This window comes from Hermetia illucens, chromosome 3, assembly GCF_905115235.1.
Source record: "Hermetia illucens chromosome 3, iHerIll2.2.curated.20191125, whole genome shotgun sequence".
NCBI classification, from domain to species: Eukaryota; Metazoa; Arthropoda; class Insecta; order Diptera; family Stratiomyidae; genus Hermetia; species Hermetia illucens.
This window is the reverse complement of record NC_051851.1, coordinates 141,783,061-141,789,938: the sequence shown is the minus strand read 5'-3', so window position 1 is coordinate 141,789,938 and position 6,878 is coordinate 141,783,061.

Below are 6,878 nucleotides of genomic sequence, written 5' to 3'. Positions count from 1 at the left end.
TGCCGGAAAAACCACTGGAAAGTATTTTCAATGATGATGAGTGTTATAAAAAATTTCAAATGCATTGTACATTAATATGAACACAAAGAACTCTTGATTTTCATTGGAATGAGATGTTAATTGAAATTATATTACTGAGATTCTTTACAAACTTTAATGTAATATACACATGAAAATAATAAGAAAAAAAACAAAACCGAAAAGTGAAAATAAAAAAAATGACAAAAAATAGTGAAGAAAAGTCTCATCAGAAAATGATGAACAATTTTTAAAAAAAGTAATAATAATTAAAAAGATATTTAAAAAATGATATTATGACTTTCTCCTTAGTAATTGTAATGTAATTGGGAAAGGCACATTTAATAGACGGATCTCCAGTTATTGTAAAATTGCAGGTTACGATGACGAACTGCCGGTTTCTATAAGTAAAAACCACGTAGGCATTCTGTTCTCAGAGGACATTTTAAAGTCTGTTATATACTGCTTTTCGTACTTTATCTCGAAGTTCTGCAAGTACCCTTTAATTCCATTGTTCTAAGTGAAGTATTACTTGTAGTTGCTTTCTCATTATCGTTTTCCCGAACATACATTTCCAATTGCAGATTAATAAAACGCCGTGATTGCCGATCCGATTGAGTGTCAGCCCGCCGATCTGATTGCTACGGGTTAAAATCCCGATTCATATGTTCAACCAGTTCCTCCAAGCATTTCACCGAAAATAGCCTCAAACTAATTTTGTACATTCGTTTTGATTAGTTAGTCACCATTTCCAGGCTTTGGTAGAAGTCACCCTTTCCAGGGTTTGGAAAATAATCAAGAAGAGTCAGAATAATATTCCCTAAGAACCGCTTCATATGATATATATCCTCCTTTATTACGACAGGATATATCACAACCTTACCAGGTACTTTGAAATCCTTAAAGGATTTCATAACGGCCCTTGCTTTCTCATCGTTAGCCACTGCTTGCAGTATTCCAGTTCTTTTTGCAAAACTTCCGCATTAGAAGGTTTACAAAAATCGTTAATTCTTTCCTGCCAACTTCATCCTCTATTCCTCCGCATGATGAAATATAAGAGAGCCTGTACTGATTCAGTTCTGCGATTTTTGAAAGTATTATCCCGAGAATCCAGCTAGCTCTGCAAAGCTTTGAAGTCTCCCTTTCGACGTCCAGCTTGCGTAAAGGAGTCTCATTTCGAAATTTTGACATAGCTCTTTCACTAATATTGACAATAGGCGTTCCTGTCGTTTAGCCCAGTTTTCGTTTTCATGGTTTTTACAATCGCGATTCAGAGACCGTGCGGTTAAGTTTCTAAGTTCTCAGCTTTCTCATGTCTACCAGAGAACTAATCCTTTTCCCGCATTTACCGCGGATAATGGGGCAAATCGGTTATTCGGATGGCTCTATGTATTCCTTAACTCGCATTGACGATAAGCATAATAAATGCAAGCAACTTAGTGTAGGACGACTTAACGAATCATACAACCTTGCACGTTTCTAACTTTTATGCTTTTGTACTTAAGTGGTTTGGCACAAAAAAAACACATCAAGATAACAAGACGTATGTGTATATTGCATGGCATGCGCTAAGTTCAGAACGTGTCTAAATGAATGTTTCCCTGCGCAGGCGCACGATACTCTGCTACGATGTCCGTAAATGGTATACACAAAGAATACGTGACACCATCTTACGCTAAGCACGTTAATATCACCTGCACATATGGCCTTGTGTCTACTATACGTGTCTTGGAATGCCTCAGCATTCCGGTCAAACTTCTCCTCTTAAGAAAAGATGTTTTTTTACCGAGCCAGATGGAAGATTTCTCGAAGAGTGTGCCCTTACGAGACCCTCATCGGGGTTGCAACACCCCGAGTCCTAGGCCACCGTTAAGCATTGCTCAACATCGCCGTATACTTTTGCTATAGACTCCTCTTAAGCCGGTGCAATAATCTGCACAATTCCTTTAGGGATGTTGTTGGATGCGGAGCGGACTCTCCAACAGCTTATGCCAGTAACGAACAGTAAACCGGTGAACCATCCTTCAGTTAAAAAACTGGAGGTCATTGTAGCATGCTTGGATACCGCGCGTTTATTGATGATTACACAATTGCAATATCCAAGACAAAGCTCACCTTCTACGTTCAATGGATGGAACAAGTCTTCCAAGGAACGATCCTTGCGCGTTGCGTACATGAAAGCAACGCTCTCAAATTTAAATTGCGCTGCTGGTCCAGCATGTTTCTATTAAAGATTGATTTAACCATAAATAAGCTACATGAATCCAAAACATATAACCTAATAATCTTCTTATCTAACATGCCCACAGTTCCAATAGCCTTGCAATGGGCTGCTGTTAGCCGATGTGTGAGGCCGCAGGACATCCGTCTACCACACTCACGACCAGTAAATGAATGAAGCGTTTCCCGGTGCCACCTCATGGAGGTTTTTCTTACGACATTTTGGTGTTGACTCAGCAGACAGGGTTGCGGCCTCCTCGACACATTTGAGCACTACTATGTTAATAACAGGAACCTTGTGTCTAATGTACGCACCTTGGGGATACCTAAGCCTTTCGGCCAAACTTCCCTTCCGAAGAGACGGCATTTTTCTTGCAAGCCAAATAGACAATTTCTCGAAGAGTGCGCTATTACGAGACACTCACCGGGGGTGCAACTGTAGCAGGTTGACTTGTATAGCACAACAGCCACCTCGAGTCCAACTCCACCGTTGAGCACATACGAAGCATACCTTGACTATTGCTCAACCCCGAGGCGTTCGCTATGAATTCCTCCTATGCCGATGCAATCATGTTGGATTCGGTCCGCACTCAAAATTTCAACAGCGTGTGCCGTCTCCCGTGAACTGTCCTCCAATAACTGGAGATCGTTTTGGCATGCTTGGATACCGCACAACAATTGTTGGTTACACACTGCCATACACAAGACTTGTCAAAAGTCAGCTGTCTCCCTGGAACCCAATACCAATGCTTGATTTGTTATCACAAAACTGAATGATCCCAATATGTAAAGCGTAATAGTACATTAATCTAGCACTTGACGACTTTACCAACGGTCTTGCGCTGGGCTGCTGTTAGCCGTTATGCGAAGCTGCAGGACATCCATCTACTGCACCATAGTGTGTAGGGTTTCCCGGTGCTACCCCTTGGAGGTTTCCCTTTGGCCATTTTGATGTTGACTGCTGCTGCTTTCCTCCCAATTGGTCTTGTCCGTCATCAAGTGGATGCGGACAAACAAAAAAGATATCGGAGGAGTTTACAATATGTAAACAATAAAATAAACAAGAAGAGTCCTCAAGATTCCTATGTGACAAGATGATTGCGGCTTTCCAAGTGCATGTTCAATAGCATAGAAGTTTGCACGAAAACTGGCACTACCATTGATATCATTGCAGCCTCACTAGATGAAATGGTCTAATTTATGATGGTTATGAACGTTTGTATATGTTATTAGAACAACACATTCATTCGACTGGTTCCCAAATTTCTATCGACGGCGAAAGTTTTGAGTTAGTTAACTCTTCTATGTACTTAGGAATAAATATTAATTCTCAAAACATCAGCGAAGAAATAAGACACCGAATGCTATTAGCTGTAGACCGGTGCGTAAAAATCTTTCAAAAGAGGTTGCGACCTTACCTTATACACGAAGAAAATTTTGTTTATTGAAGCCTTATGAAATATATAGGATTGAAATAAATGTGGAGAGTGGACAAATGATCACGTAGGTTATAGGGCCATTTATCGGTGAAACACAAAACTCTTACAATGCCTTCTATAAGTAACATCGGCAATTCTCCTAGCGAATCCTACTCGAAGAAATAAGCTTCATGTATTTTCTTCGAAAGTAACATAAGGAGGAGTATTCAGGTGAATTTCCATCGCCATAAATTAATAACACCAAACAGGCTGCGGCTGCGAGAGGACACATATCATGTAAGCAGAACCGGACCTTTATATCCGACTAAATTAAAAACGACTTCGGTAAAGAAAATTGTTTTTTTTTTTTTTTGGAATTTAGAATGTTAAATCGTTAACAGGTGCTTCAAAAGAATTCCTTCAGGAAGTAGTATAACACTGGCTTCGGTGTGACATCAACAATAAGCGACCTCATACAAACATTACTATTAGAAACCAATCCAATAAACAAGTGTTATCCAACGAGAATAACAACTAAATTATTTGCGTGGCCCATTAATTGCCACGCGCCTGTAACGGATAAGCAAGATTGAATGTGTTCAAACATATATATCACGCCACCGCCGGTTCATCAACCGAGATACTTGGCTTTGGAATCTAGATTTGTGAAAAGAAAGCGCCTCTACCATAAGTTTCTCATCGATGAAACACTGGCCAATTCGCAAATTTACAAGAATGCCAACCTAGAAGGAAAGAAAGCGTTCGTTGCTACCCAAGCCGTTTATTATAAAGATCTCTACGATAAACTGGAGGTTTGTATTGATTTGTCAAAGCCGTTTCCAATATACACAGGGTATCGAACACTAATGTTGTTTTAGTGAGAAGAAAGTGCTTTGCTTACCGATCGACGAACCGCGATGGATAGATGGCGGGAATATTTCAAGCAAATTTCAACGGAAGAATTTGCTCATCCTCCACTGGAAAGCAAAGAGCTGGGACAATACTATGGCACAAAGAGTTCTTCAATCGGGTTGTTACGGCGAGTATACCACAATCTGAATGGCAAGGCCCCAATACGAAAACGAAAGGCAGTCCAGCAGAATGTTCAAATCCCCGTCCGATCTGATTACTGCCTCAAACTATGAAGATTTTTAAAGGCATTCTTGACAACCATATTCGCAACATCGTTCAAATAACAGTGAACCAAGCCGGATTTGTTCAATAACTGGGCAATTATAAAAACTATTCAAGAAATGCACGCTACGCGGTTACTTTGAAGGAACATCGCCCTCTCTACATTATAGCTGCGGATCTAGAGAAGGCGTTTGATCGTGTGATACACTAACTCATCTGGTATGCTTTGCGGCAATATCTAGTGTCAGAGGAACCCATGCGATCGCACGAAGAGGCAGGACTAAACCAAATCAAACGCACTATCGCTGTCAGTGGCAGCGAACCCTGAAAACACTAAACGTTTTAAATACCTCGAATCAATGAAACTTGGATAACATGGCGTTCCATAACTGACATTTTTTGTGATCGACCTGGTATCAAACTCAAAATTGACCGTAGTGTACTTCGCCCTGTCGAACTTTTCGGAGGCGCGCCAAAACTATAAGATAACTAACGTTTGTTAAGTATTATGAATTGAGATTTGAAACCAGTTGCTATACGACTTCAGAAAGAGGATAAAATAATCTGGTGCGATTTTTTTTAAAATATGAAAAATAATAAAATCGAGAGATGGAAAAAATATTTCGGAAATCGCGCGAATACGATATTATATTCAAACTACAAAGGACCCCGTTAAATGTAACGTAAAGACGGGAGGGCAATACCCAGCAGTAACCAAGCGATTCTACGGCAATTACAACGCAAGCTGCCATTATCGCAGGCACATTTGCACAATAGAACGTCCTTTTTTCTGACGACAATCAATTCAATTTCGTCGGTTCCAGTGGATTCCGGCATTATCATTATTTGCGAAAGAAGCCCCTAATATTGAGGAAGCGTCCAATGGGCGTCGATGGAGTTACGATATGGGTAGGAATTGGTTTCGATTGGAAAACGGATATCATGTTCGTAGGGGATCGAATGATATAAACTGGTCGTTAAAAATGTCGGTAAAATATACATTTTCCAACAGAATGCCCCGATTTAGCATCCCTGTACGGTGCTTCGATCTTTTCGAGAGCAAAAAGTTAACGTCCTTTCGTGTCGTGTTCCCCGGAAATCGAAAACTTGAGGAGTAGATTGCCAATAAGTAGTAGGCGTAGGCGGAAATTTGCAACAATGGAGGAACTAAAAACTACGATTACGGAAGCATAGTTGCAAATGGACCAAAGTTTAATCAAAAGGTTTGTATTGGTCTTTACCACACCGAATAATCGAAAGGTTCAACAACAAAGGGAATCTATTCAATATTAGGACCCAAGCACCGGTTCCTGTTCTGAAAATTTCATGTGATATGGTGGCTACAGTTTTATCGTGGAGACCAACTCTAATTATGTTCTTTTTTTTAATTTCTCATGTTTAAAGTATATTTTATATTATTTGCCTATTGATGTACAAATGCACTCGTCATAACACTGAGTTATCCGTTTTTACAGCGAGCTACCTGGATTGACTCCTATGAAACTATGAAAATTCCAGTCGGCTGGGTATGCATGGACAAATGCTGAAACCATATATATACTAAACTAACTGAAAGGAATATCACGCAAAAAAATGTTAGAAATCGGTTGAAGCCAACAGCAGATCGTCCTCTAAACCGCCTCAAGGACTGGACACAGTCTCGTCGAGGCCCAAAACTGATTTAGTCAGTTGAGCCATTGAAGAACAATAATGAAAGAGTCATGTGAAATGGGCCGATCATGTGTCATGTCATCAAAATGCCAGAAAGTAGGGCAAACCAAAACAGAACGCCAGAGGAAGATAAATCGAACCAGACCGAAATTAGACGGACGAATATCGATAGAGCTGAAAAAAGCACGCAACTGGAGAATCACTTACAGACGGAAATTAAGAACGCCTTAGCACTAGGCTAAGAAAACCATCGATTATCGATCGATTTAGTACACTATTGTGACCATTGAACTGGTCAACGATGGCTCGCAACTGTCACTAAACTCACCATAATTCAAAGAACACCATTTAAAAATAACTTAACAATAAAATTTATTATCTACGAACCAAAATGCATGGCAATTCTAAAAACCCGTA